The sequence below is a fragment of the Eulemur rufifrons genome, chromosome 8 (genome assembly GCF_041146395.1).
Source record: "Eulemur rufifrons isolate Redbay chromosome 8, OSU_ERuf_1, whole genome shotgun sequence".
NCBI classification, from domain to species: Eukaryota; Metazoa; Chordata; class Mammalia; order Primates; family Lemuridae; genus Eulemur; species Eulemur rufifrons.
In genome coordinates, this window is record NC_090990.1 from 15,587,738 (window position 1) to 15,597,254 (window position 9,517).

Consider the following 9,517-nt stretch of genomic DNA (forward strand, 5'->3'; position numbering starts at 1 on the left):
GGAAAATATACCCAGTGAAGGCAAGAGTGTGGAAAACAGGCACTTTCACACCACGCTGGCGGAAATGTACATTGGTAGGGCCTTTCTAGAGGGCAATTTGACAATACCTATCAAAATCTTATATATGCATGACTTTGAGCCCAGAATTCAACTTAGGATTATCCTACAGAAATAAATGTTCAAGTGCTCAAATTTAGATGAATGAGGATGTTTGATGGATCAATTTTTTTAAATAAGGAAAAACTAGAGACAAGCTAAATATTTATATGATAAGTTAAATAAATTACAGTGTCCAATAGCATGCTGATGTGGAAGGTGCCCCACCATATATTGTTAAGAGAGGAGCAAACACATTGCAGGATGGTATGTGGTATCCCATTTGGGTATTAAAAGGAAACACAGAAAATGCTTCTGTCTTGAAAGAAAGGCACTGGGCCAGGTGCAGTGGCTCCTGCCTGTAATCCTAGCACTCTGGAAGGCTGAGGCAGGAGGATCGCTTGAACCCAGGAGTTTGAGGTTGCAGTGAGCTATGATGATGCCACTGCACTCTACCCAGGGTGACAGGGCGAGACTCTGTTTTAAAAAAACAAACAAAAAAAAAAAAAAAGAAAGAAATAAAAGAAAAAGAAAGGCACTGAACTGTTAACAGTGGTGAGTACAAAGAGGGAGTTGGGGAGGTTGGGGAGGGGGGGACTTGCCCTCCAGAAGCTTCCAGAGGCAGGCAGGCCAATGTCCTGCTGAGATTCAGGCTCTGCTGTGAGATCACTGGGTTCAGATTCCAGTTCCACCTCTGACTAGCTGTGAGCCCCTTGACAAGTCATTAACGTTCTATTGCCTTAGTTTCTTCACAAGTAAAATGGGGATAGTAATTGCTTCTATCTCATGGGGTCGAAGTGACAAATTATTTAGCTCATGTGACACACTTAAGTGCTTAGCATATGAATATACTTAATCAGTATTAGCTAAATTGGATTCCTGAGCTTGCACTACAGTTTTGCTACCCATAGGGCAAATTTCTTAACTTCTTTGAGCTTCATTTCTTCACGCACACACTGTTGATTATAGCATCAACCCTGTAGGGTTTTAAGGATTTGGGATAATAGGATGTTAGTATCTCACTGAAGGAGCTGGGCACGATGGCAGGTGCCTGTAATTCCAGCTACTCAGGAGGCTGAGGTGGAAGGATCGCTAGAGCCCAGGAGTTTGAATGCAGCCTGAGCAATATAGCAAGATCTGGTCTCTAAAAAATATATATATAATAAAATATCTCGCTGGAGAAATTGTCCCTGGCTGCAGTTCCTGGCCCCACTGCAGAGTTGGTAATACCAGTCTCTGGATTTCATCCCTGAGGGTGGATCCCATTAAGTCTCCAGTCTGGGAGCAGCACACGTCCAGGCTTCCAGGGCGAGCGGTAACTACCGGTCACGGTCACGGTGAAGCAGCCCAATGGGGGAGCCTGGGGATGTGGTGAGAGGTGGGGCTTGGCTGCTGCTCAGCTCAGCCACGTATTGCCCCATGGAGATTGGGCCAAGAGCTGCTAGGTCTTACTGTTTTGTAGAGAAGTTGTGAAATCTCCTGATTTTAAACTCTTGGCAATTATTTCAATTAGGTAAACACTGTGAGGGCAAACAAAGCATGTCAGCAGGCCGTATTTAGCCCACAAGCTGCCAGTTTGCTATCTCTGCTCTAGCCTTTCTGTGCTTGATTTAGCAAAATATTTACTAAGTGCCTGCTGTACCTGTAGCTCCTTAGAACCTGGTCATGTTTATTGTTCTGCCACTGCAGGCCTGCTGGCTCGGTACTCCTGTCGGGTGCTAAATCAATTTTGGGGGGTTAGAAATGGTGTTTCATTGTGGTTTTAATTTGCATTTTCCTGATTACTAATGGGATTGAATCTCTTTTTCTATATACATCTATAGGAGTTTCTTCTTCTTCAGTAGAATTTTTGTTTCAAGTCTTTAGACCATTCTCTAGGTACTGATAGAGTTAGGGTTTCCTTAATGGAATTTTGCTTTCGAATAACATCACATCCACTAGACTGGATTCCTTGTTTAGGTTTGGGGCTGTCTGCACAGTTCAGGAGGCCAAGCATCAAACCCAGCACTGCCACAGAATAGGGGCTCCATAAACACTTGTGAGTCAAGTCCCGTTTCGTGAGCATGTTATTTCTTCTTTATGCCGCAGTCGTGGCACAGGTATTATTGATTTAGCTATCAGCTTGTTCAACAATCACAACTCCCCACTTTGATGAGAAAACACGTTGTGAAAGGTTTGTCTGTGTCTTGCCCCATTAAAACCAGGAAGTGAAAAGGGGAACTGGCTGGCCTTAAGGGAACAATGATTCTTTTGGGTGATAGGGAAATGTCTACTGAAAGGGGCATTGGAGCTTGAGAGAGTACAAGATTGGGACTCTGATAACCCACTGCACAGAAATTATTCCAATGTCAGGCTGATGCTGATAAGCCTGAGATGTGAGTGCCCATGACACAGAGGGCCCTCCCTCCTTCCTGGGCCACCACCTGAAGCTTTTTTGTGAAGTGGGAAGACCATCGTTTTCTTTTTCTTTTTCTTTTTTTATTTTGAGACAGAGTCTCACTCTGTTGCCCTGGGTAGAGTGCAGTGGTGTCATCGTTACTCACAGCAACCTCACGCTTCTGGGTTCAAGCAATTCTGCTGTCTCAGCCTCCTGAGTAGCTGGGACTACAGGCTTGTGCCACCACACCCCGCTAATTTTTCTACTTTTGATAGAGATGGTCTCACTCTTGCTTGGGCTGGTCTCGAACTCCTCACCTCAAGGGATCCTCGCACCCTGGCCTCCCAGAGTGCTAGGATTACAGGCATGAGCCACCACGCCCGGCCAAAGAGTATCATTTTCACAGCTGAAGTCCTGAGTTCCAGCCCAAGTTGTTCCCACCTTACCAAGCCTCAGTTTCTTTTTCTGCAAAATGAGGGCAATAATGTCCACATTATCAGGCTACTCTTTAAGTGAGAAAACATTTAAGGCACCCACCTCTGCCAATGGTACTAAGCCTCCCATTGGATTATTTGTTGTTATCATAACTAGCCTTCTTTCATCCTAGGTCACAGGGGCTTCCTATCTGGGGGGGAGGATCTAACACCATATTTGTCTCTGAGTCAACCTTCCCGTCTTAGGCAACCCTGCTGTTTGGAATGCTCTGCCCATGGCCTGTCAGGCCTGGTCTTTGTGGTGGCAGTCTCTCTTTCCTGGTTACACAGTGACTTCTCTAGAGAGTAAGTTCTTTGAGGGCTGCAGGAGGTCACGCCAGTTTGAACATAGTGGTTCCATATGACTGGTTTTGCATCTGCGCTCAGATGACCTGCTTTTTGTCTTCAAGGTAGAAGAACACTCTAGCCCCACAACCCGTTTAATCGGTACCCACTGGGAGTATTTGTAGCTGTGTTTATCAGTTCCAGGGCATTTTGACCAAGATTCAGGGGCGAGGGGATACACTGTGAGCACTGCCTTTTTCTCTCTGCTCTCCTTCATGTACCCTCCACTCGAGCCACACTTCCATTTGCTCCAACGCTACAGACTGTCAGACCTCCAGGCCCTTTACACCTGCTATGGCCTCTCCTGGAGTATCCTTCCACTCACGCAAATTCCTTCCTTCTTCTCATCCTTCAAGATCTAGGTCAAATGGTCTCTTTTTGAAACTTTCTCTGGCCCTCCAGGCAGAGTTAGGCCTCCCTTCTTTGTAGACATTCGTTCACTCACTCAGTTGGTTAGCTGCCATTTAATGGAGCATCCACTATGTACCAGGCAGAGGCTACTGGGATTGATTTAAAAATGGCCAGGTGCAGTGGCTCACATCTGTAATCCCAGAACTTTGGAAGGCTGAGGCAGGAGGATCACTTGAGCCCAGGAGTTCCAGGCTACAGTGAGCTATGATTGCACCACTGCACTCCAGCCTAGGTAACAGAGTGAGACCTTATCTCAAAAATAAAGTAGTCCTTGCCCTAAAGGAGTTCACAGGTGAATGGGGGAGACAGACCCAAACATTTAGACATTAGGAAAGCACTTTGGAGGAGCACCTCACCTGCCTTGGGGGACAGATGACAGGGAAGGTCCTGGGAGATGGTGACACCTGAGTTCTAAGAGTGGGTATCCAGATAGAGGAACAAAGGCACAAAGGAGAGCAATAATTTGGTGTGTGCAAGACAATGACAAGCAGTTGGTTTTGCTGAAACATAGGCAGGGGCCAAAAAATGTAGGACTTTCCATTAGATTGACCCATATGAAACTGCCATTTTCTGTGGGTCAAAAATAGTCAGATATCATCAATTGGCTCAAGCTAGTATGTCACCCTAAGAGTACTGGACCTTATTTTAGTGTTTCCCAAACGTCTGTCATTCTTGAACCAACTTCATGACTTTTACCTTCTATGAGTTCCTACTAAGAACAACTTAATTTTTATTTAGAGAGATTCACTTTTTTTTAACTTAAATTTATTTTAAAAGAAAATTTTAGGCCAAAAATGTAAAAACATCACCACTTGCCGTACAAAGGAGGTAATTGTAATAAAGTTCAATTAAAACAAAACTCTTGCTAGATCCTGTTGCCCATAAGCTCTATCTATAAGTTTCCCCTTCCACAAACAAAAGGAGCCTAAGCAATTGTTAAAGAACCATGCAGGCTGGGCGCGGTGGCTCACGCCTGTAATCCTAGCACTCTGGGAGGCTGAGGTGGGTGGATCGCTCGAGCTCAGGAGTTCGAGACCAGCCTGAGCAAGAGCGAGACCCCATCTCTACTAAAAATAGAAAGAAATTATCTGGCCAACTAAAAATATATATAGAAAAAAATTAGCCGGGCATGGTGACACATGCCTGTAGTCCCAGCTACTCGGGAGGCTGAGGCAGTAGGATCACTTAAGCCCAGGAGTTTGAGGTTGCTGTGAGCTAGGCTGATGCCATGGCACTCACTAGCCCAGGCAACAGAGCGAGACTCTGTCTCCAGAAAAAAAAAAAAAAAATTAGCTGGGCATGGTGGTGCATACTTGTAGTTCTTCTAGCTACTTGGGAGGCTGAAGCTGAAGGATCCCTTGAGCCCAGGAGTTCAAGCCTGCTGTGAATTGTGATCACACCACTGCACTCCAGCCCAGCCTGGCTGGCAGAAAGAGACCCTGTATCAAAAACAAACAAGCAAGGGAAAAAAACAACCCCCCCCAAAAAAAACAACAAAACTACCTTCAGATGTTGTCATTGGGATTTCATCAGTGACCTTAGAAAAACTGTTTTCAGTAAAGTGGTGAGAATGGAAACCAAAATTCAGATTGGACTGAGGGGTGGCTGGGAGACAAGCATAGACAGTAAGCATAGACTGTTCTTTGGGGAAGGTATAACATACCTTTGTTATTTGTTCATTCATTACATATTTATTGACTACTATGTTCTCAGCACTGTTCTAGGTCATGATGAACAAAGCAACGTTCTTGCTTTCACAGAGTTTATTTCTAGGGCTGGTGAGGGAGACAGTACATAAAATATGGCAGGTGGTGATAAATGCTTTGAAGAAAAAGTGGCAGAGATGTGTATGCCATTTTAGATAGGGGGATTAGGTAAGGGCTCTGTGGTCAGGTGACTGTTATAAGGGATTGTTGAGTTTGTTTTAGGGTACAGTATCAGATTAATTGTAGTCCTTAATTCTTGTTGTACTGTCTACAGTGTTCCAGTAATTATAGATTTTGTCTCTCCCATAGCTAGAATCCACAAACCTTTACAATAAAATACAAATTCCTTATCCTGGACCCTACGTAAAGTTCTAAGGCCCTGCATAATCTGCTTCTGCCTTCCTTGCCAAATTCACCTTCTACTACCCTTCCCCTTTCTCATTCCACTTCAGCCTCATGCACCAAAGCTGGACCAAATGAATGAATGAGGTGTTGGAGAGTATCTTCGCAGGTGTCTTCTCAGGTGACAGTCAGCAAGGCAGCTTAAGGTCAAAGAGCTCGAGTTTTAGTGCCAGACAAACCTACCTCTGAGGCCTGGCTGTACTGCTTAAACAAGCTCTGTGAGCTTGGGTAGGTCACAAATCCTCAGTGAGCCTCAGTTTCATCTGTGAAATGGTGATTACATATGTATATTGCAGGATTGTTTTAAGGATGGAGTTGAGAGTTAATGCAGATTGCTTAGCACAATGCCTGGCACATTGTAAGCACTCAAAAATTGGTAGTAATTAGGGATGGGGAGGACTGCCCAGGCCCCAGGTGTTCTGACATGGAATGCAGGCCAGAGTGGGCCTTGTGGCTGAGCAGACCTTGGCTCACATTTTGGATTTGTCATTTACCAACTTTGAGTTAGTCACTTAGTCTTTCTGAGCCTTGAGTGCTCCTTAAAATGCCTCACGAGATTGTTGGAAGGAGGAGAGATGACAGCACAGAGCTGGGCCACTGACAAGCCACTCAAGCTACAGCCCCTTCTGTTTTCTTCTTCTCTACTTTGTTCAGTGGGTTTCAATCTTTCATTCTTTTTTTTAAGGGAGGAGGGAGACACACAGCCCTTTGAGAATTTGTCATCTGTGGACACCCAAACTCAGAGAGTTCACAGACCTCAGCCGACACTGGGGATGAAAACTTAAATCAGTCAGTTGCTCCTTCTTCCTCTGCCTCCCCAGTCCCCCTTTTTTCTTTTTCCTGTTCTCCCTATCATTTCTAGGCTAGTTGCCTTTACCTCACATTTTTCCTAACAACTTTGCTCCAGGGGCATTCTCAGCAAAGACCACAACCAGTCTCAGTTTCTGGGGCTGAGGACATGGTGTCATGTAAGTTTCCTAAGCATCAATTTTCTCATCAGTAAAGTGGATAGTGAAGATGAACTAAGATAACATTATTGGTGGGTAGCGCTTTGCCAGGTGTTTTTACACATAATCTCATTTAATCCGTTCAACAAGGCTGGGAGGTAGAGTTTTCATGCAACTCAGTCAATATTTATTGAGTGCCAGTAGGCACCAGGCACTGTTTTAGCCACAGTGATGCCTCATGGAGCTTACATAATGGAAAGAGACTATAAAAACATGCACCACTAAATAAGGTAATTTCAAGTTGTACTAAGTGTTGTAACAAAAGTGAAACAAAGAGCTAAGGGAAGGCATGTAGATTACTACCCAGATACAATTTATATAAATACATAAAGTTTAAAAGTATCAAAGTATACTTGTTATTTTTTAACTTTTATGGTAGTTTTTTACCTTGTAAACATTATTCTCAGTAGTCTGCTCCCCTGAGAGAAGAATGCTACATTCTATCCTCTTTCCACAAAGGGCCGAAGAGGGTATCTAGGTCTGACATCCTTAAATTGTCAGTGGAAAGTTTAATCTAATTTCAAGGCATTCTGCAAAAGGTGTGGATTTTGAATCTCAGCACTACTCCCTAGAGCTGGCAGTCTCCACTTGCATTACTATTAATATATTTGAGAAGGGTAAGTGGATCCAATGTGAGAAGCCCAGAAAGATGCCACCCCTAAGTAAATAACCAACTGAACATATTTGAAGAATGTGAAACAAAGATGAATGTAGTCAATTCAGAAACATGAGCCCCTGGGGAAGAGAACAGTGGCTACAGCTGGGAAGAATAAAACTGGCCCAGATGGAGGATTTTATATCCTGCTTTACAGCAGAACACAATATTCTCTTTACCAAGGCAATGCATTTTCCCTAATAATTGCTGCTTTTTCAAAAATACCTACTATATGCCAATTACTTAATGTATTAATAAGCCTCACAAGAAATCTGTAAAGTAGGAGGAAAAAATTTCAGCAAGTTTAAGTAACTGCTCAGGAGCCATGGTTAGCATTGGTAAAGTTGGGCCTGGAACTCGGCTCCGACCCTGTTCTTACACCCCCCATCCAAGCAACCTCAGATGCTGCCTACTTGCTGAGATACAGCGGCAGAGCCCGGCAGGAGAGGTCCAAGGGGGACACCTGCTCAAACCAGTATCCCTCAGTTAGCACACTGTCCAGCCCATAGACTCTCACTCGACCATTCTGTGAAAGGGTTCCTTTCTGCTACAGAGGACAAGATGGTTGGTTTTTATTTTTACTTGTCTTTCAGTGTTTTAAATCACCCTTATACTAGCCAGCCAGGGATTACTCTCTTTCAAAATTAAAATACCTTTAAGTTATTTTCATGTTAAAAGTAGATCATACTTGCTGCAGAAACTCAAAAAGTGTATAAAGCAGAAGATAAGAGCCTCCCTGCCCGGTCTTCTCCCCCAGTATAGCTTTAAACATGTCTTCTGGGCCAAATACGAAAGGTCTTTTAATTACTCCCATGGGGGCTCTATAGTGCTGATAAGAGAGCTCAGGCGCCCCTCTCAGGTTTTCAGATAATACTCTGGGCTAGCTGTAAATGTAACAATAATTAGTTCAGTTTTCAACAGACTTTCATTGAATGTCAGCTATGTGCTAAATGTTGCTGATTCAAGGTGGACAAAACAGCCTCTAACCTTAGGGAACTCATTCCTGTGTTTAACAGCCTTGTGTAAACCAAGGATTACAATGGTAATTCCCCAGTGAATTCATACAGAGTATCATTTTTAGAACTGGTTAAAAACTTTAAAAAAAAATTAGAGTATGATGCATATATAATTAACTGTTCATCTGAGAAGTCATATATTCAAATGTAGCAGTACTTTGCAGGTAAGCCTGACTCAGGCTGACATAGATGGGGCAGGGGGTGATGCACCCTCTCCAGGAACCCCCAGCAGCATTCATTGTTTCTTTTCATTTTGGTTGTTGAGATCTCCCTGGGTAACATTTGCAAAATGTCCCATGTATCCCGAGCATGTGCCAGGTCAGTTAGTCAGCAATTCTGCTTCAAGAATCGCCCTGTATTCCATTATACCAGTGCTACATTTTCAAAATGGAAGGAATTTAAAATGTAAAAGTATTTGCTGTGCAAAGGAGGGAGATTCTAGTGCTGGGACTGGAATCCAAGTCTCCTCACACACAGTTCAATCCCTTTTTCATTACACCTGATTGGGTCTTAGGTCACCAGGTGGGTGGTCATTAATCTTGTATAGACTTTATATCCAATGCTGATTATATTGTATTGTCTGTATTATGCTAGGTGGCAAAGACTCAAAGTTGGACAGGTCGGTTACTGTACTTGATAAATAAAAAGCCCAGTTGGCAAGACAGATAAATACACAATTTACATTCTGAAAAGGGTAAGTTGCTTAGGTAACTTGGGGAGGGGCACCAGATGGAGGAGTGGGACATGGTGGGGAGGGCTTCTTAGCACAGTCAGTGAATGAATGTTCATTGGAAGAAACGACTTATATTTAAGGGTTTTTGTTTTCATGGTTTTGTTTTTTTTTTTTGTCTGTTTTGTTTTTGTTTTTTCTTCCAAAGGTGGGACCTGGAAGAATCTCTGGGCTTTCCTGCTTTGGGGGAGAGGTCAGTCTAGGTGCATTGTCAGTTTGCAGCTGAAGATCTGTATTTTTTTTGGGGGGGGGGGGGCAGAGTCATGCTCTGTCACCCAGGCTAGAGTGCTGGGTCATCA